The sequence below is a fragment of the Equus caballus genome, chromosome 31 (assembly GCF_041296265.1).
Source record: "Equus caballus isolate H_3958 breed thoroughbred chromosome 31, TB-T2T, whole genome shotgun sequence".
NCBI classification, from domain to species: Eukaryota; Metazoa; Chordata; class Mammalia; order Perissodactyla; family Equidae; genus Equus; species Equus caballus.
The window spans coordinates 19604517-19627105 of record NC_091714.1 but is presented as its reverse complement, the minus strand read 5'-3'; the positions used below and the strand labels follow the sequence as shown (position 1 = coordinate 19627105).

Below are 22589 nucleotides of genomic sequence, written 5' to 3'. Positions count from 1 at the left end.
ACTGAGCCTACAACACTTCACATATAGAACTCAATAAATACGCAATACATTATTGATAAAGAATTAATGAAAACAGATCCAAGAGCCCAGAAAGCATTTCTTGGCTGTGCAGCTTGCTTGATTTTGGCTTGCCATTTGGCTTGGCAGGGCAGAGAGTATTTTCAGACTTGCCTAAAGTGGGAGTCGTATGTACCTGATGTCATTAAACCCACAGCCCCATCTGCCCCAGAGTCCCTTCCATTTCTGAGCAAGTCTGTTGGGCTGAAAGCAAAAGTCTTCATAATAGGACTCGACATTTTAATAGCCCCTGGAGAAATAAAACCACTTCTTGAAGGTTATTTTTTTTCTTCTGAATAAAAGTGGCCTATGCATAGAACAGCTAGAAAATGCATAGTAATTAGAAAAACATTATTCTGTTCTGCTGAAATTATGATACTGATAAGTGACATTTATTGAATTTTAATCAGATGCCACATCATCAGATGGATTATCTCATTTAAGCTTCACAGTGACTACGTTGTAGGAATCATTATTACCTCCATTTTACAGTGAGGAAACCAAGAAAGAGCTGGCAAGGAAGTTGCTGAAGGTGACACAACCAGCAACTGATGGAAGACATACCTTGGCCATGGCCAGAGCTTTCTCCCTGGACGTAAACATTTGAGGATTTCAAAACAAGGTGGTTTTTCTATTCTGCACTCTCAACCTGTGATCTCCAAGATGTCTCTGAACATGAAAATGGATAGGAGTTTTCACGGTCACTGTGCAACCTCTGTTCAGTTAGCCTTGAACTTAAATTTCTTTTCTCTCTCTTTTTCTCGATTTTATTAAAAAAGAAAAGAAACTTGCTTTTCACCAGTGGTCATCAGTGGTTGCTAGAGGGGGTTTCTCAGTGCTCAGGGAAAACAGGTCCCTCTGACCTTCTGCCAGGGATGCTCCGTGCCTGACTCAGGCGTCAGCAGCAGTCAAGGCCCCAGCAGCAAGGGTGCCTGTTGTCAGCAGCGCTGCCCCAGCACTGCAGGGGCTCTCGGCTTTCCGGTTGTATTGCTCTGCCAAACGCTTGAAGTACAAGGTCCTTTATGCCACTTTCACTCACCAGGATAGGTGCCAGAAGGCCCATTAGTAAGCACTCTTGCCCAACAAGGGAGGCTGAGAGGCAGCTGCTAGTGAAGCCAGGGGCTGGAGAGCAGAGAGGGAGTGGGCTGCGGTGGAGGAGGGGCGTGTGCGGCTCAACATGCAGGGAGCAAGCCTTTTCTTCCCAATCCTGGTGCATCTTTTTATTAAAAGGCAATACAGCTGGGAATTCCTTCAATGAAAGGGCTGCCCACATGGCACAGAAAACATAACTAGAAGTTGAATCTTCCACAAAGGACCTAAGTGTGACTGAGTGATCTTTAAAACATCACACTATGAGAAACTGCTCCCGTCATTCCATCACCTAACCCAGCCCTAACAAGCTGAAAGTTGAATGCAGTGTGTCTATTCTCCAAACAGCTCTGGAGGGTCAATTATATTACAATTTATCTTTTTCTTTTTCCTATTATCTGATAGCTCCATCTGTTACTTATCCATAAGAGATGCAGATTTTTGCATGTTTCATAGACATTGGCAGCACTGGGTATTTTCCTGTTTATGATGCTCTCTAGCACTATTTTTCTCACTCCAGTTCCTAGGCAGAAATCTCTTTCTCCTAATAACACAGGCAAGGCACACAATATTGATCTGATTGCGGCATGGAACCCTCCTGAAGTACGGAAAGCCGAGGACCTCAGACTGCACCGTCCAGCGAAATTTAGGATAGCCTTCGCAGGAGTCAGTCAAGTGTTTCACAAGAGAAGAAACTATAAAAGGAGTGTTTTTCAGATTCTTCTCTTGCTATAATCCAGTCGGGTCATATTTTATTGGTGCTCATTACCAAGATAGAGAGTGATAAGTGTAGAAACCATGGAAACATATCACGGCCAAATTGATGTTGCCTCGAAACCCTCATGCAGTGGAACACTCCACGTTCTCCGTTAAGCTGCCTCTTGGACTTTTGTCAGGAAGGCTCATTCTAGGTTCAAGTTCAGCCACGAGCTTACTGGGAGGGTGAGTGTCCTATCTGAAGTAAAAGGCGTTACAAGTCACTAAGCTTTTCCCAGAACAAAAAATACCACAAATTGCATATTGCCCTTGATCAATGTTATGCAACTTATTAAGTTGAATTATAAGGAATACCTTATACTTTGAGTTATAAGGAATATCTAAATATTTTACTTCTCTTTCTCCTTTAAATCCAATTATTTTCTTCCACTTTTCAAAACTTTAAATAAGAATATGCATTGTCAATATAATTATATCCATGAAAATGTTAGATTTCAATTTTCTACATCTGATAAAAATAAATAAATCTCAGTAGGTCATTATTCTGTGAGTTCCCCAAATCTATGAACACGTGAAGTCACATCCCACTTCAAAGACACTGCCAAAAAGGCTAGATCAAGGATTTCCCCCTTATATATAGTCCTGAAAGTTAATCTATTTCTTAACTAATCTATGAGATCAGAATATAGTATTAAATAAACATAAACTTTCAGGTAGTTTACATATAAATGATGGTTTTAAAATTTTGATGACAATTTTTGTCAGAATCAACTATGCAAGGTTTCTGCAGTGTAAGTGAATAAGAGTAGGAGTTTTCAAAATAAACCATGAAATATTTATTGGCTGTGTACAAGCTACTTCTTATTCAGGTGATGCCACTCCAGTGGGATGTACGACAAAGCTAGAATTGAAGAGTCTTGGCTAGCACACAGGTCCCACTGAATATCCCCATATTGTCTCAGCATCCCCTCTTGTAAGATGTGCCAATCTGCCCTGATTACAGCAACCCGATAATCAGAAGACGGATTCTTCTGATGATGGTTGTCCCAATATGAGGCTGAGATTTGAATCATCACTTAAGTCTTGCTTGTATAAATACAGTTGAGACGGAGTTTCATCTTTGTATTTTAATAACATCTGTCTTTGAAAAATAGTTACAAAAGGAATGCATGATCAGTACAGATAACTTCAAAAACAGAAAAATCACAGAGAAGCTGCAAAAGTTACCTACCATTGGCACTGATATATAATCATTTACATTTTGCTGTTTGCTAGTTTTTTATTTGTTTACACATTGCTTTAGAAAAATAGTATCATATTCTTACATCCTGCATTTTACTACTTGGCTCCGTATTGTGAATAGTTTCTTTTATCAGTAAGTATTTTCTGTAACACTTTCAATGACTAAATAGAAATCTACAGCAAATATGTAACAGAATTTATATAATTCCCTACTTAAAGAACTTTTAGATTTCCTTAAATTGTACCTTTTATAAATTATGCTGATTGAATATATTTAACTTTCACTCCATCTTTAATTATTTACTTAGGATAGATCCCTAAAACTGGTAGGTTGAAATGTGTGGACATTTTAAAGGCCTAAGAAATCTATTTTCAAATTGCCCTTTAAAAGTTTATTTCAATTCACTTACTCCTCAGAAATGCATGAAAGTGCTCAATGCCTGACACCCTAGCCAGTCCTAGGAGTTATGAATCCTTTTATCTTTAGGAATCTTCCTGATGTTTCAGTTTGCATTTCTTTATTATTGATGATCTTCAACATTTTTTCATAGTGTGGTGTTTTTAAAAATCACTTGCGTGAATTGCCTGTCATACCTTTTCCTTTATAAAATATGTAGATATTGATCTTTTCCTTATAGATCTGTAGGAGTCGTCCATTCGTTCAACACTGACACATGTTCCCCAGCATGACATTTCCCCTTTAATTCTGTTAATCTTTTACTGTCGAGGTACAGAAATCTTCATTTTAGCTCATCAAATATCATTTTTCCTTTATTATTTCTATCTTCTGTTTTATTCTTCTAAAGATCCTCCTAAACCCAAGATACTTGTTCATATTTCTGGAAGTTCTTTTACGTTTTCATTTGCATTTAGTTTTTAAATCCATTTTAAATTCGTTTTGGCATATAGGAAAAGACAGTGTTGTCTACCATATTTTGCATCATCGTGTGCATAGAAAATGATTATTTTCATGGCACTCTGGGGTCAACAGATGAGGCTGCTCAAGGCCAGAATTTATCAGCCACCCTAGTCCCTGAGGGGTCACATCTCAGCCTGCGGCCCACTCTGGGCATATGGGCATACCGTTGGCACTTCTGGTATAAGGGAAGAAAATACATGACCTTTTAATGAATAATTAACCAATCATCCAAGTTTTGAATACTTCATTCTTTTCTCCACTCATTTGAAATCCCATCTTCATTATATACTAAAAACTCCTTTACGTGGGTCTTTTTCTGGTGTTTCTACTCTGCTTCATTCATCTGAGTGCCGGTCTTGACACTGATACCACACCATTTCACATTTTTTTTTAGCTTTGTAATATGTTCAAATCTTTGGCAATGCAAGTCCCATGTTACAATTATCTTTCAAAAATGGCAATTCTCACCTGTTTATCCTTCCAGATGAACTTTAGAAAATTTTTTTAAAATTCAAGTGTTTAAAGGGGATTGCATTAAATGTAAGCATCATTTTGGAGAAAATTAATATTTTGCTTTTTCATTTGGAAGACATTTATTCAAATTATCCATGTGATTCTTACTGAAGTTTTGTCATTCTCTCCATTTGTGTAGACACTTCTTTTAAGGTCTTTCCTGTGGATTTATTTTTGTTTGCTATTTTTAATGGTATCTTTCCCCGTTATCTTGTCTAGATGATTGTTATTGGCATAAAGAAAAACTATACACATTTAATTTGTATACAGGCACCAGACCATTAAATCTGGTCCATCTGCTTTGCCATATTCCATCTGTAGGGACATTAATATGGAGGAAAATATCATCCTCTGCTAATAGTCTTGGGAATATGCAACATAAACTCAGAGTAGAATTCCACATTATTTGAGTGGCTCCTTATTTTTTAAAAACATATTTGTATAAAAGGCATTCCATTGAAAGACAGAATTGGAATATTCTCTTCATTTTCTCAAATTGATTTTAGCTTTTAGATCTAAAAATGTTACTAAGATACATTCTTAAAAAAACAGGTTTAAAGACTGAAATATTCAGCATAGTCACTTTAGAATTTACAGGCATTTAGATTTTTTATAAATCTCCCTGCTTGTTAAATTTCCCCTAATTATTTCCGCACTAAAAAGTAATTTCATGAATGATGTTTGTGATGGCAATAGAGATAATAATGAGAGGCAAATAGGTGGCTCTGTGAGCCAGTCTCCTTTTCCTACAGTGATATCAAAAGTTACAAATCAAAGATTTTAATGAAACCTTTCAAAAGACAAAATCAATTCCTCAAATCAGGAAGCAAATGACTAAGTGACTTCTTCCAAATAACTAAGTTACTTCTTCCAAAATTGTGCCTAAAGAAAGAGGTTGAGAAGGTTGTGAGAAGCCGCCTCTGCAGATGGTGAATATTTCCCAGGTTTGCAGACAGCATGTCTTAGAGAAGGGAAGAGAAATCAGCAGATCCTGACTTTGCTCGAGACTAGACTAAACGGGTTTTTAAACCAGTAACACTCAGCTACCTCAGGTGCATGAAAACTGTTCTCAGGCTTTACTGAATTGCTGGTTAATAACCAGGAACTAAATTAGGTCTATAATTTCAGATGCTGTTTTGTAACGACTCATTTTTCTGTCAATAAAATGGACAGCAGAGACCAGCACAGCTCCTTTGCCTGCCTCTGATCCGCCTTGTTGAGTCACATGACACAGTGGAGTGTTGCCAGATATAGGCTGTCACTCTCCACTGGCGTTTTCACGGAAATGAGATTAGAGAAATGCAGCCTGCACAAACCCAGGCAGGTTTTCAGCAGACATGAGGGATGGCATCAATCATTCACCAGAAGGTCTCACATAGGACATTTTCATTGATAGTGCAGACTTTATTTATGCGTTAAAAGATGAAGTAAGCCCCTTTTCTGGTAAAGATACACTCCTCCACTTTAAGAAGAGGAAAATGAAGAGGCCCAGAGAAAACTACGAGAAGTTAAGTGCGTAGATGACAATTTGTATCACTAAGATGTAAATTTTGAATACATTTGGTGTTGTTAAAAATTTAAAAAATTAATTAATAATTAAATTAAAATATAGGAGTTAAGAATAGTTTTTTAAAATGATACTGACTGTAGAAGAAAAGAGATAGAAGTAACTTTTAAATAAAAGATATGATGCTCATTCCCATTTAAAAAGGAAAAATGAAAAACAAAATATTGTGATAACATTAGCATGGGCTAAATTGCCAATGATTTTTTAAGTTAAATAACATGCTTGTTGACCAGAATGTGGGAAAACTGGCCCTCTCCTTCTTTGTTGTTATGAATATAAATTGGGAGAAGTATTATAGAGAACAATTTGGCTGTATTCATCAAAATTATAGATACACCCTAACGTTTTACCCAGTGAGTTCCAATTTTAGGAAATGATTCTACTTATATACTCCCACTCATGCAAAATGTCTTTGAACAAGGACAGTAATTGAAGCACTGCTGGCAATACCAAACTATGGGGAACAGCTTAAATATGCATCAGTACAGAGCTGTTAAATATATGTCTTTAACTTACAAATATGTGCAGTGAAATGTTATATCGTATCTAAGAAGGATAAGGCAGGCGACTATGCAAAAGTTCATATGTACAAGTGTAATTACAAAACTAAAATGCAGAATAAGGGGCAAAATATAATTCTACTGTACGTATATGCTTATCAGTGTGTAGATTAGCTCTAGAGGGATATATAAGAAACCCACAAAAGTGGCTACATATGGGAATAAACACTGGGAAACCTTTAAATTTCTATCATGCACAGATGTTACATAGAGCAGAAATGAACAAATAATTAATAAAATAACTCACGAGAGAAAACAATAAAGAACATAAAAATAATTCTCTGTGTACAATCAATTTAACATGATGAGCAAAGAGATTACTATGTGAAAGGTAATGGGCCTTTACCGGTAATTTTTCTCTCCATTTTTATAGGATTTTAGAGTTTGAAAGCATTTTCCCAGAGTTGGTGCCAAGAGATCTGTATTCTAAAACTTGGACCCATGCTGACTCATCGCCTAACTGTGAGGAAATCGTTTTATCTTTTTATACTTTCATATCTTACTCTTTGTACAATGATTATGAGACTCATATCCTGTTATCCAATCAAATGTAATGTTGAAAAATAAACCACAGAATTAAATGATGTGTTTTTTTAGCATCCTCCATAGTTCTAAAAATTGTTTCCTCGGGATCCTTAGAGAAAGTAGAATGGTTTAATGCTAATCCCTTTAATTTGAAGAATGAGTTTCTTAAACTCTTTTCTTTCTCTTATGATTTCTCTGATTTGAGTTCATATATTTAAGCTACTTCTGTTATCATTTGAGTTTTTGTTGACAGCCTTCAAAACAGCATTTATTTAGCTCCTGCGGCCAACGCAGTGAGTTATTTAACCTTTGAACCGTTGCCAGTAGAATCCATGTGACTACAGTGTGCCCGCCTAGTCACTCCGTGGGGTGCCCTCGGCACTCTGTCTCCTTGTAGTTCCACCATGTTTTCCTTTCGGATTCCCACCAGGCCAGATTCTCGCTCAGACTGCTGTTAGTTCTGCTGAGGCTAGGGGCTGCTGTCAGCTCTGATTAGATCCTGTTTCTCACTACAAGCCTATCATGGAGTGTGCTTTCCTAATAAAATTTAGCCTGAAATAGACTGTGTGCTAAAGGTCAAACTAAGATAGCCTGTGGCTTCCTCCTAGATTCTAAATTGATGTTGTAGTTCATGAATCTCCTCTTTTATATTTGTTTGCAGGGTGGCATAAGCTTGGTGGAAAAGAATTCTGATAAGCCACCCTTCTAGCTCCATTGTCTTTTGGTGGGTTTACTTGGAATGGGCTGGATTCTGGGAGTCCGAAATCATTGCTGCTCTAAAATTAGGTAATCAAGGTCAGTGTACCGCTTTGTCAGAGTCTCCTCTGATGCCTCTTCCCTTAATTGTATATGCTGTCCCCCTCCCCTTGGTTAATTTATAAAGTTCTACTCTTGGGTTAGTCCTTGATACTCTTCTATAGCACTAGTACCACAGAGGAGTGGGGCAGCTCTCCAGGGTATTCAACGACAAGAGATAACCAAGACCCCAGTGAGTTCCCAGGGATTATAGTAGAAGTGACTCTCAATTAACAGGCCTTTATTAAGTACCTATTATGAAGCCTCAAATAGCATATAATGTAGTTGGAGAGATGAGACAGGGACTCATGAGTAGGCTATGGAATGCAGTAAATGATGATTACTAAATAAATGGTACATAAATTAAAATATCGCAGGAGTACATAATTGGGTAGCAATCACCTCCAGCTGGCATAAGCTTAGAAGACTTCTTTGACAATTTCAATTGAGTGTTCAAGGATAGGAAGGATTTAGGCCATTAAGTGAGGGAAGAGAGACTACCAATGGAGGAAATGGCATACACTAAAGAATAAAGGCAGTAACAAAGTATAAAATAGGTTTGGTGTGCAGTGAGTATACACATTGGCCGGAATGGATGCATTTTGGATATGTAGGTCATATCCAGAGACCCCAGAGATCCCTTCTTTTGGAAACTGCTCAGCCCATAGCCTTCTGCTCAAGGGAAGAAGCCCCAGCAGCCCACCACCTTTGTTCAATTGTGCGGTCAAATTGGAGTTGGGCAGGTGACTCAAAAGCAACCCAGTCAATTATCATTATGGTGTCCTGGCACGACAACCTCTGCCCAGAAGAGGTGAGAGGGCTTAGTTAAATTATTTATACCAGCTAACTTTGGAATTTGAAGACTGGTCATGTGACAGCAATGGAAGCAAAGACAACGTGACAGGGAGAACATACAGGATGATGACCCCTCATCCAGACCCTTCAGATCTTGAGTCTCTCTTCTTTGCATCCACAAGAGGCCAAGGATCCCGGGGGTTCCTATGAGGTGAGGAGGCTAAGGGTTTTGGAGCATGGCCATTTCTATTTTGTAAAAATATCCATAATGCCTCAGCTCCCCCTCATCCATGGCCAGAGAAAATGTGAAAGTGGGCTAACACGGGAAGATGGAGACAGCAGAAAGGGCTTGCTGTCTTTCAATATAAGAAGCTTCTTTCCAAGTTTACAAATTGCAGGATTTAATCTGCTTATAAATAGTGTGACCTGGAGGTACGCGTATCTCCATCTTCACTTAGAAAGACAGTCTAGCATAGGGGTTAAGAACCCAGAAATCTGGCATCTGAGAATTTGGAATTGACTCCCAGCTTCCCCACTTAGCAGCTCTATAACCTAGAGCAAGTTACCTGGTTTCTCTGTGCCTCAGTTTCCACATCTGAAAATCAAAAGGAGGATCATAATAGTTATATCAACCTCATAGGGCTGTTAAAAGAATTAAATAAAGCACTTAGAACAGGGCATGGCGCATAGCAAGAACTATATAAGCATTGCTAAATAAATACAGCATCTTTCTATTTACAAAGAGTCTATATAATTACAGTGGGTGTTGTATGTTGTCCAGATTTGTCCTCCAGTCCGGGCCTTTGGACTGATGTAAAACACTAAATGACTTTCATGATGAATTTATGATATGATGGTATAAGGAGTCCTGTTTAGGTAACCTGCCAGCAGAATATACTAAAAAGATAAATTTTTTAAAAGGACTCTAAAATTTCTTTCTTCCCACAACATTGTGCAGCCAGGAGAGAAAACTATGGGAAGCTGTGTTGAGAATGGGAGCCCCACAGAGGGACGGCAGTTCCAGATAGTTACAGCATCCCACGCATCCTCCCTGTGTACAAATGCACATGGCTGTGCCACACAGCACATATGAGTTGAGACAGAACCTTGCAGGGGACTCAATTCTTTCTTTGCAAGGAGAGGGCAAGAGCCAGTAATACAGAGGTTACATCAATGAGGCATTTTTAAAATCACTTGTTATTTGAAGTGCTCTGAAACTAAACAACAGTAGGACCTAAAACGCATGCCTCAGCCACCTGACAGTCCCTGCCCTGACACTGCCTTTGTCCCCACACCAAAAAGGGAGCCTGCAAGCAGGTCACTGGGGGCCCTGCAGCTCTGATGGACAGAAGGTTCTTTCAGAGCAACTTGGGAGAACGAGAACTAGAGAGCAGAAGCCAGTGATCAGCAGTTTTCCGATGATGACTGGGAGTGACAAAATCCTAAAAGCATCGGTTTTTAATGTTAATCTGGTTTCCAGTCTCATCCAACATATATGAGTCTCACATAGTTCTGTCTTTCTTTCCAGGCTCTCAGAGTCTTTTCTGACTTTAGATCCAAAGCCTTCTTTTAGCTTTCTTTTGTTCCCACACACATAATGTCTAACAAAGCTTTACTTCTTGAGCATATGCCCAGCTGTGCTCTCAAGACATCCATTGTCTCAGTCTTAGCATTGCTGATCAAAGCAAGATCTTTATTTCCCTGAATCTGCTCTATCTTAAAAACCTCCTTCCTCTTCTGTTTTTGATTGTCCACAATCTATTGAAAATCTTGAGAAGACTTTATCTTCCCAAGCATCACTTTGTCATGATATTTCTTTTCTTAGAATCCTAGTTGCTCTTTACGGCTTCCTGAATTCCATTAAAATCTAAGACTATGGGCTTTATTGTCTTCCAGCTACTGGACCTCCCATCCTCCCACATTTTCTTCCCACCCTGACTGCCAAATTCCTATTACTGTCCCATTCTGCTGCCATCAGAGAGTTTCAGGTGCCATCCTCCCTCTCACACCCCATCACTCCTACTGCATCTTCCATTTGAATACACCAGCCTGGCTCCCTGCCCAACTATGTCTTTAAAAACCTTCAGTATGTCAGCTTTCACTCAAAACTTGCTTATAATTAGTTTTTCCAAACAGTAAATCATTTTTCTTCTTCCTTCACAATTCCCGAGAACTCCACCATTATAACATAGACGACAATGAAAATGATGATGATGATGATAATGATAACTTTGATGAATAAAATAATAGTAACTTGCATTTGGGCAGAAGTTTGCAGTTTGCATAGCAATTTCACATACATACGCTATCTTATATTGCTGTTGTTGTTAATACTATTATTTAGTTACCAGAAACTATGTCCTAAACTCTTTCCTTCCTCACATCTTCCTATGTTTCACATAATCCTTCATATACATGGGGTAAAAGAAAGCCAGATGAGTTTCTATTGCATGGTTTAGAAAATAATTTCCCCATAAGTCCCCCTGTTTTCTCACCTCACAAGTTGGTTTGATAAATAATTTGCTTTTCCCTTCTCTCCACCAGGAGAGCTTTGAGGATTAATAGAATTAAGAAAAGGATTCATTTACAAAGTCACCAACAGAAGTGGAATTCAAGAGAATCATGACCCAAAGGGGACCGAGACTGAGTATATTCCTCTTGTCTCTTTCCTATATCCATTCCAGCTTTAAGGATATGAAGTAGGCACAGCAAAAGAAAAAAATATCCTGGAATTCTGGAGTCTTCATCCTAAAAATCAAGACACACACTGGCCACTAGTTAAGTTGAGCAGCTGGTTTGGCAGAAATATCTTTAATGGTGTATAATTAACTGTGCACACAATTCAGACCCCTCAGGCAACTTCCAAATAAATGTTCATCATTTCCACAGGTGCTAAAACCTATTACCTTGGGGAGAAAAGCGCTAAGAAAAAATAATCTTGATTTTGCGTTACTAAATCAGCACTCAGATAAAACATTTGCTCTATTTTGGTATTGATTGAGAAAGGTTAATATTCTGGATATTGTTTTTTTTTTTCAAACTACTGATTTCTTCCTCTTAATTCTGTAAAATATTTAACATGCAACACCATGGGATGTCCCTTTTGGAGAACAGAACAACCTTGTGGAGCAGCCAATTACTGCCACTCCTGGCATTTTTACCACACTCTGCCCTTTTTGTGCTTTATGTCTTTTCAGAAACTACTTTTTTCTTAGGGCAATGTAACTAGACCCAAGGTATATTTAAATAACCATAATGAGGGCCTATCATGATTGAGGAAAAGTGAACAAGCCTAGTAGAGGAAAAGGTCATCAACACAAAACGAGCATAGATGTGGCAGCTGCCACGGTGCTGGGTATAGTACTTTGAATTATTTACACAGTAAACATTTTATTTTGAAAAATCTGGAAGAGTAGTAGCATAAAAACTCATATACTCTTCACTTATATTCACTGATTGCTAATATTTTGCCCCATTTGTACACTCTCTATAAATATCTTTATCTATATAACATGTATAATAGATTTATATAGAAAGAGAGATAGGGAAAGATATCTAGAGAGAGAAAAAGTGAGAAAGAGAGACATATATATGTGTGTGTATATCACACATATACATATATATGTCTCTCATGCATTTATGAGACTGCACATAGAGAGATACACACACATATATGCACATTATGTAACATGTATGTGTATGTATATATATATATATACATATGGCATATATATGGTGAATTTTAAAGTAAGGTGTAGACATCATGACACTTTACCTCTAAATATTTCAGCATGGATCTCCCCAAACCAAGGATGGTCTTCCATAAAACCTTTGTACCATTATCACTCTTATTATTGGTGACATTCAGTTTGATCTCTCGTATATGTCTCAGTTACACGATCACTTGCCATTTCTCAATTGGAAAGACACATTTTCCCTTATAATTCAAAAGTAATATGCGGGGTGCTACTTTTAGAATTTCTGTTTCTTCAACAATGCTTCACCTAACTACTTTAGCATCCATTGGTAACCCCGAATCAATTATTACAAAAATATTATTCCCGCTTTACTGATGAAGAAGCCAAGTTGTACCTTCTTCATATTAACTAGCTAGAATATGGCTGAGGCAGGCTTCAAATCCAGTCAGGGCCTTGGACTCACCATCAGCTGCCCTCTGGGGTCATGCTGCCCCATTGAGATTATTATAAGATTGATCTCAGTCTCTAAACAACAACCCAGAGAAAATCCATTGCCTTTCTTAAGATTCTTGTGACTTCCTCTGGAACTTTGGTTCTCATGGATTCTTCAGGTTCCAGCTTCTTGGCCTTGATGAATCAGTGTTTCCTGTTCCACACTAACTCACACACTGACCTCAGGTCTTTCCCTTGATTTCTAGACATAAAAGAGCCCCTGTGTGGGTCGCAGACTTTACTAAAGTTTTGTAGAGATGTGAAAGGAAAGGAAAAGATTTGCTTTGCATCTTCACCAAAAATCTAGAATTGAATACTAGACATTTCTATTCTTAAAAGTCATTTGTCTTGCCCTCAAGTTCCCAGCCTCGCCCACCTCAGCTTCTCTGTATTCTTTCTTTTATGAACAAAAACATTAACTTCCTCATATATTTTTATGGAGAACATTCATCACTTCCCAACCCTTATGTTGAGCCCAAGGTCCCGGGCTCTGCCAGTGCTGCCCTGAAAGAGGACACTTTGAGATGCCTCCACTTAGCTTCCTGAGGCCCGTCGATACCCCCGCCCGCTCCTCTCTCCTCCCACTGCTCACAACTCTATTTTTTCCAACCACCAACTGCTTCCCAGCTTTGAAAAAGTTTTCTGTCCTGTGGACGGGACTGTGCCAGAGTTAATAAAAGTTTCGCAACCGCTGTGCCTCTCTGTTGACACCATCTCAAGAGAAATAATTCAGACCAGAATTGTTCCTAAGAAGAAAAGCCAAAGAAAATTAAGCTAAATACAGGGCACTCATCTTTTGAAGACCTTCTCTCCTCTGCCAGGATCCAGATGAACTATTTCTCCCCTCGGTGCCCTCTCCACCACAATCGTTGTTATAATCTCTTGTGGACAGACCTGCTCCATTTTTATCTTCACCCAGCTTCCAGAAATTATGTGGATTGTAAGGAAATGGCAGAAAGGGCATGGTGACAAAGTCCAGGGTCAGCCACGGGGATGGCTTGAAAGATTGGAGGGACAATATAAGGAAGTGTCAGTGGTTTTTGAAGGGGAATTTCAGAAAAGGAAATAAGAATAAGCAGACGTAGCATAAAGCTAGTTTGCTTTTGGTCACAAAATTCAAATGGTTCTAGGAAATCTTAGGCAAGCCAGTTGTTTGTACTTAAGGAAGGTTATATTTTCTTTCTAGGAGTAGCAAATAAAACAAATTATGAACATTTTCCAAAAAATTCAAAGGAATCTGTTATCCTGATAAAAAGATCCAATTTCTTTTTATACATTTCCTTTATGCATTTATACATTCTTATCAAATTATGATTGCTATGAAATGATAGATAGTAGTCACAATTTTTTAATGCTTGATATCAGGTAGACATTATTAAGTACTTCACTTGGATTACTTCTATTTTATAGATGATGAAACTAAAATTTAAAGAAACAAAACGATTTGCCCAAGTTTCCAAATTTATATAATTAGTAAGTGCCGGAACCGTACAAACCTCCACAGCCTACTCAAGACTCTTTACTCTGAAGCTGAATTAGCCAACACAGGAAAACTCCAAAAGAAAGATTTGGGCCCTTGCGGGATCAAGAGTTCCGCAATCTTAATAGGCTATCTGTGGCGCTACCAGATCCTCTAAGATTAACTTCTGGTTAATTTCATCTGTATCACTTTTAGGCAAACCAAATAAAAATGTGCAAAAAACGATCACGAAGAAAAGGCAGTGACGTGTTGCTGCTTCTAGGAAGCTAGGAAGCTGGCCAGCTCTTCTTCCATAGTCATGAATGCATTTGAGCAAAAAAGATTCACATGCGGGGTCACAGGGACAAGCGACTAAAGATTGTTTGCTGGAGAGAGAGAGAATTGCAAACCGGCCTGATGGTGAAAATGCTCACTTTGAGGAGGTCCCCTTATGATCTGGGTAGAAGGAGAAGAGCGAGCTCTAAGAAAAGCAAAGTTGGCTTTGTCTCCCTGGAGGGAAGGATATGGGGAGCTCCCTGGTGCTATCCACAGGTGGCGGAGAGTCTGGCGTTGTAGCTGGAGCAGTAAAGTGGAAATGCATGTGGGGCTCTTCGTTGTTTCCAGATCCCTGCTTCGTTTAAGGCTTCTGGGTAAGTAAACACCAGCAACACTTTCCAATCAAACTGGCAAACGTTTTGCCTTTCTGTTGGCTCACTGTCAACAGTTTGTCTTTGATATTTCAGCGGGATCAGTGGTCAGAAATAGAACCTTGGAGAATCAAGGCCTTTCACCTTGCATTAATTCCTCTGTCTGCCCAACAACAGAAACAACACTGCACTGCTCAGGAGCCCTACCGCGGATAAATTAGCTAACGTCTATAGAGGATGATGACGACGAAAACAGTGCGTGTACAATTGTCGTGAATAATGAACCCATTAGCTGTTCATCGCTACTCCAAACATATGTATTACAGCTTATCGACTATGAAATCTGTGACATTTTTCTAGACAATGGTTCAATTGAAAAGGAGGCCCTCGTGAAAAATGATCTATTAGCATTAAATGAGATTTTAAAATAATATTCGTATTTCAAACAATTAACTGTATTTTACATAGTCACTCATTATCTGCCAGGTCATTCTGAGCATTTCACAAAAGGATTTCAAATAGGACCAGATTTTTTTTTTCAACCTAACTAGCAATCGCCCTTTCTTCTTGAATTTTTTTTCCCCAGAAAATTGAGAAGCATAGTGAGCAAAAATTAATTGACATGATTTGTAGAGTTCTACTCACTCCTGGGACCTCCTGCGGCCTCCGGCTGCTGCCATCTACACTATCCACTAGCGTGATCCCCATGATGTGCTTCTCCCAGCAAAGCCCCAGAGTCCGCTTGCCCCTCCATTTAACTGCTTAACCCGCTCCAGTTCAAATATCTGGACCCATGATAAATCATTTTAATTTTGCTTGGCAGTTTATGTGGCCAATCAACCAACCTATGCTAACGGATTCTAGAGTAACTTGACCTAAGTAACATCTTCACTTTTTTACCTGGGACCTGCTAGCAGCATGATGTCTGTCCTCCAACGTCTGTATACATAGAGATTGTCCGCGCTGTAACTGCCTTCTCAGCGTCTGCGGACTCTGTGGCCCCCTCATTCTCACCACTCCAGGGCATCCTCTGCGCTCACCTCAAACCCTCCCTTGGGGCTTCTTCAGCTCTCTATTTATTGTGCAAACTGTAAATCTGTTGTGACATGTCCCTTGGCGCTTTCACTCCATGAGCTTCTTTACTAGAACAAATTTTGAACTAATCTGCTCTCTGTGGCTGCTAGTTGGGAATTTTATTATTCTGGGAGAGCCACAAAGGAGAAAGTGAGCGAGAAAGAGAAGCTCAAGTGACTCATTTCTGAACAAAATCCTAAAATAAGCAAGCTTCCCAAATGTGCATAAAATTTCTACTGCATCTGTAGGTCCAGCACACAGCAGGGAGTGGTGTGTTCTGCTTATCTTGGGTACAACAAGGCATATTAAAACTGCCTCCAGACCTTGCCCCACTCTGCAGTAGTACCGACAGTGCCGGTGCAGTGTGGCAGGGCTGGGGTCCTGGTGGAGAAGGAGGTAGAATGTCTGTGGAGGGCAATCTGGAGCATCTGCCTCATCGACCTGGCTGCCGGCCACTTGCAAATGCAGGGGTGAGTTTGGGGCATTGGAGGCGAAGGTGAGGAAAACAGGGTGGCAATTATCTATGTGGGACTCATGGAGGAGCAAAAAAGTTTCCTAAAGAAAGTCTTTAGCTGAAAAGGATAATTTGGGAAGGATGTCTCATCATCCCTGGTGTTAAAGGGAGGCTTCTGAAAGCAGAAATTCTTACTTGGGCTCCAATGGACACCTGAGGTTTCAAGGGAAAATTCTGCCACTGGATACAGAATCATGGGACATGTGTGTATGTGTGTGTATATCGGGTAAGGATAATATTTCAAGAATAGGATTCTTAAATCTTAGAGTCTTAAAGGATAGTTCATGACCTCAAAATATTTATAAAATTGAATTAAAAAAATAAACTTAAAGAGACTTAAAGACAGATATTCTAGATTACTGTGTGAAGATATTATACCTAGGTGTTGTTTTATAAGGTAAGGTAAATGATGACCAAGGTAAATGAAAGACTATTTACTTTGTTTTCTTCTTCTTCTTCTGATTATGATATTTATCCTTCCCTTTGTCATGCACAAACCCAGTGAAAGCGGGATGTCTCATGGAAGACAGAATGTAGGCAACAGACGGAACAGCACTCTGGGATCCCAGGGGGTCACGTAAATCTAGGCTTCTTTTCTCAACTCTAATTAAAGATTAGATCTGATGATATTTCAAGTGAGCTTTCAACTCTAAACTCCTATAGCAAAGCCTTTTTCCAGACTGTGATTTAAATGTTTATCTCAAATATACATTCAATACAAAATGAAATTTTAAAATAATAGCAAAAACATAAAAAACCCAAGCTTTTGCATTCTTCTAAAATCTTAACAAAAATTAAGACACTTCAATGTCAAAAGGCACCTGGGAATATCTACAAAATTTTGCTCTAAGCACTACTTGTCTATGAATTGGTGATAGTCATTGAAAAAAGAATTGAAGTCTGGGGGATTGCCTAATTTAGTGATGACTAAACACTAGCAGTGGTTCTTAAACTTTAGCCTGACTCCTAATCACCTGGGGTCTTGTACAATACAGATTTCTGGAACTACACCCAACATGGTTGAGTATGTTGTCCCAGAAGAGCTGAAGAACTTGCATTTCAAACATTTTCCTAGATGACTCAGATGCACCTGGTCCAGGGACAAAAGTCTATGCTACGCTTCCTCCATTTTGCACTGCCTCCTTCCTGCACTACCTCCATCTTGCACTGCCTCCTCCCTACACTGCCTACACCCTACACTGCCTCCTCCCTGCACTGCCTCCCCCCTGCACTGCCTCCACCCTACACTGCCTCCTCCCTACACTGCCTCCACCCTACACTGCCTCCTCCCTGCACTGCCTCCCCTCTGCACTGCCTCCTCCCTGCACTGCCTCCACCCTCGCACTCTACCCTGTACTGCCTCCTCCTTGCACTGCCTCCTCCCTACACTGCCTTCTCCCTGCACTGCCTCCACTCTCACACTCTACCCTGTACTGCCTCCTCCTTGCACTGCCTCCACCCTGCACTGCCTCCTCCCTGCACTTCCTCCTCCCTGCACTGTTTCTTCCCTGCACTGCCTCCCCGTTGCACTGCCTCCACCCTGCACTGCCTCCTCCCTGCACTGCCTCCACCCTGCACTGCCTCCTCCCTGCACTTCCTCCTCCCTGCACTGTTTCTTCCCTGCACTGCCTCCCCGTTGCACTGCCTCCACCCTACACTGCCTCCTCCCTGCACTGCCTCCACCCTTGCTCTGCGCCCTGAACTGCCTCCTCCTTGGACTGCCTCTACCCGACACTGCCTCTTCCCTGCACTGCCTCCACCCTGCACTGCCTCTTCCCCACACTGCCTCCACCCTGCACTGCCTCCTTCCCACACTACCTCTACTCTAGAAGGCTGCCTGGCCCAGGAGTAGCCCATTTGACTGTCACAGCGGAGGCTATAGATGTATTTCGTTTTTATCTCTGAGAGCAGACACAACAGGTTTAGAAATTCATCATTCTCTCCTAAAACCTTACTTTGGACGTCCTGGTGTGGATTAATTCTCTGCTAATTCATCAGTTTCATTGACTCGTTCTGACCTCTGGATGGCAGCAGCTGTAATGTTTCCCATTTCCTCCAGGAGAAAACACAAAAGTTGCTGCCACTGAGACTTAGGTCTGGGCGGATCACAGGCAGAGGGCCAGCTTTTGATGTCACGGCTTAGGAAGCATGAAATGAGAGGCGTTCAGGGACTCCCGCAGGACAGACAGCGCTTGCATGGTGTCATGTATTTGCCACCTAGTCATTACGACTCACTTAAAATAAATTGAGACGTTTTGGTTGTTGTCTTGGGCTTGAACTTAGTATTTTCTTAGTTCCTGATATTTAGTTCCACAGAAGATGCTACTGCTTCTGAGGAGGAGTCGGAAGAGTCGCGGATGAGCATTGAGACTAAAGGCAGACAGAGCTCCAGTTGGTTCTGCCACGTCCTTGCGATGTGACCTTCCTGCCCTCCCATTTCCCTGGGTTCCGTGGGAACTACAGAAATTGTCTCGAGTCTTTGAGGAAAACTTTTAGTTTCCTTTCCTTTCAGTTCACTATGGATAGATCTTCATTCACCGTGCGCTCTGTCACCCACTTGCAAGGGTCCTAGTACATATCAGAACTGCGTGGAAGACACATACATGTAAATTTATCAGCCTTTAGAGATTATATAAACTCCACGCGCCTGCATATTCTTAAATGAAAACCATTACATTTATATTCTTGGACACTTAGACCTGTAAATGTCTTAATAAAACACTTTCTAAAGTTTCAATCAGTAAGTGTGGCCACATCACTTACCCAATTGTCCAGTAAGCATCTGTCGAGCCTACTATGTGTAAAGCATTATGCCAGTCCTTATAAGCACAGGGGTTTCCCTACCAGCCGCAGCAGCAACTAGAAACTTATTAGAAATGTAAATTCTTGGGTCTTACCCCAGACCTGCTAAATCAAATCTCTGGAGTGGGGCCCAGCAATCTATGTTTTAACTAGCCCTCCAGGTAATTCTGGTGCTTGCTGAAGTTCAAGAACCACTGCCATAGAAGGTTCAAGAAAGTGTCAAGCACACTGATCATAGTACAGCTCATTGGAGATCACAGAAGAGTTCAAACAGCGATCACACAAGGTGGTGCGCAGCAGCTGCAGGAGTGTGACGGAGCTCGGGAGGTCCTTGGAGGAACAGCGCACTTCAGTTGGAGTATTAAGAGAGGATTCATGGAGCGGGTGTAGTAGAGGGAGGATCAGAGGTTCTTAAGATACAGAGCAATGGGAAGGACAAAGCCAGCTGCGGGAAGAGCCGGAGCAAAGCTTTGGAGGGAGGTAAACGATGAATCCAGAGAAGCTCTGGGTGAAGCGCCAGGGGAGGCAGAAAGGTGTGACATTATGGAGAGTTTGGAACGCTGTGCTAGAAGTGGACTCCCCAGGCAGTGGGAAGCCGTTGCAGGTTTTCAAGGAGGAAAGTTACTGAAACTGACCTATGTTTTAGAAAAATAACTCTAGCAGCAAGGTAAGGGATTCGAGACACAGGAGTTTAGAAGCAGATCGTGATGCATTGCAGTCCTTCCATGAGGGACTCTGAGGTCTAATTAAGATCCCCAACGTTGTTGAAAAACTGCAGCATTAAAATAAAGAGTGTTTTGTTTCAAGGAGAAATGCTGCGTCTGCTTGCATTCTGTTGCATACCATGCATTGTTACATAACTCTAAGTCATTTGATTAAGTGAATACATGTTTATTTGAATGGTTTTTTTGTGCTTCAAAACAAATAACATTAAATAGGATGGTGTGTCTTTTCCAAATTTCCTTGTTAAGCAATAATATACTTTCAAGTCAGGGTCTTGTGCTTATGCATCATCCTAACTTCCTCTTTTCTGGTGAGATGACCTAAGCTTCCATGCCTATCAGTCCATCCGGCATGTTTGTCAGTTCCTGTCACCCTTCATGAGATGGGTCCCCCTCAGAATTTTCCTACTGTTCACAGCACATGTGCCTCTCCGGGCAGTTCATTCCACACACCACGGGCAGATCAACCATGACCTCACCTCTTCTTTGCTAACTGACCCAACCCAACCCCTAAAGGTCATCTTCAGCTGGGAAATATCTGCATGACCTGGTAGAGTTGGTCAATTCAGTGGGACCTGAAGGATGGACTGTGCTTGGTAGGCATAAAGGAGGGAACGTAGGTGTTCGAAACGTGTTGGAAATTGTGTTTGGGTATTTTTAACCTGACTTCTCATAAGCAGTAATGTTTAGCCTCAGCCAAACTACTTATTGTGTGATCTCTTGGTTTCTCATTTTCTCTCGGTTTATGCATACTCAAAATGGGGGTGATCATTGAAGCTGGAGCAACATATGATGGTTGGCACAGGACCTATTATTATTATTTTTGAATTGTTGCAAGCAAATTGAAGTTTGAGAAAAAGTATCAATCCTGATCACTAAATTAGTTAATAACGGAGAAGATGCACATTAGCTATAATTCAGTGATGTGTATTTTAATCTAGATATTTAAAAAGAGAATGTGGGTATTTTGTTCAGTAAATAGAAGGGAGAAGAACTAACTCTCTAGTTATGGAATTAAGTACAAGAATTCTTCCTAAACAGCAATAGACATTAACCTTAATTTTTATGTCTAAGCTTCAAATATAGAGAATATAATACACCAAATTATGCAAAAAGTAAATTTTAGGATTTATTCCTATAGAATGAATGAGAGGCATAATTTTGCTCTAAAAATAAAATTGAAAAATTGCTTTCCAGTTAAATTTTACCCTAGAGTCAGAGTACTTTAACCAACATTTTGAGCTGCAGTGACAACTATTTCATTTCACCCTGAAGACATTAGAGCATCAAAAAGAGAAGTGAGTTGCTGAAATTCACATATCACATGATGGAATCTCGTACAAGAATTAGCACTGAGTCTTGGGGTTGGAGGACAGACGATAGGCAGAACACAGAGGATTTTTAGGGCAGTGAAAATACTCTGTACGGTATCGTAATGATGGATATATCCCATTATACACTTGTCCAAACCCATAGAATGTACAACACCGAGAGTGAACCCTAGGTAAACTACGGACTTTGGGTGATTATGATGTGTCAATGTAGGTTCATCCTTGTAAAAAAATATGTACTATTTTGGTGAATGATGTGAATAATGGGGGAGGCTACGCATGTGTAGGGGCAGGAGATGTAGGAAAAATCTCTGTACCTTCCTCTCAATTTTATTATAAACCTAAAACTGGTCTAAAAAATAAAACCTTAAAAAAAAACCTCTCTTTTTCCTTGGGATGGAGCTAGGGCTGACTGGACCATAGAGATGCATGAGGATCGAGTGGCAACTTTGAGGAAATTCAAATCAGTGAATGGAAAAGAGCAGAGAATTCTGCAGGAAGTCAAAGCCTATTGAAGTGACCAAGATGGGATTTTAGAGTTATTCACTGGTATGTAAGAATATGAATGTCAATACTAATTAGTAAGTTCCAACACAGCATACTCCCAACACATGGTGGAATAGGTAGTGATGAGAACCACAGAGAAGTACTCATTGTGAACTCGAAAATGAGAAATACATAATCACCCTTTATTGTATAAAACCACAAATCTATTGCATAAAACCACCCTCCATTGTATAAAACATAATAAACCATAGCAGATGTATCAAAGTCATCTGAAAGATCTAGAGTGTCTCCAGGTCCTCGAGACTACACAGCAACCTGACATGAACTCATATCAGACCCAAAAAGCGGCTCGTTAGGAGCATGGGTGACTTATCATGGAATCAGAGGAAAAGGGGTCAGCATTTAGAGCAAATACTGAAAAGACAAGAGTAGGGTTGGAGATCATAAAATTTGAGTGACATGAATACATTTGGCTATATAATATTTACCAGAATCATCAGTAGTGAGAGGTAAGAAGTGAGAAGACCCACAGGAAGATTGATCTAAGGTTAGGATTTAGCTGGG

General features: G+C 40.1%; 1 long non-coding RNA gene across 5 annotated transcripts in view; it reads right to left on the bottom strand.

Moving 5' to 3' along the window:
- Positions 1-22589, bottom strand: part of LOC111771392 (uncharacterized) — a 280695-nt gene that overhangs the window by 23955 nt on the left and 234151 nt on the right. Inside the window, exon 1 of one of the 5 annotated variants that reach the window (XR_011434326.1) lies at positions 13864-13985. The exons of the other annotated variants lie outside the window; for them this stretch is intronic. This is a non-coding gene — a long non-coding RNA (uncharacterized lncRNA). Of the gene's footprint in view, positions 1-13863; positions 13986-22589 lie in introns of those variants that run through there. 5 annotated transcript variants of the gene reach the window in all.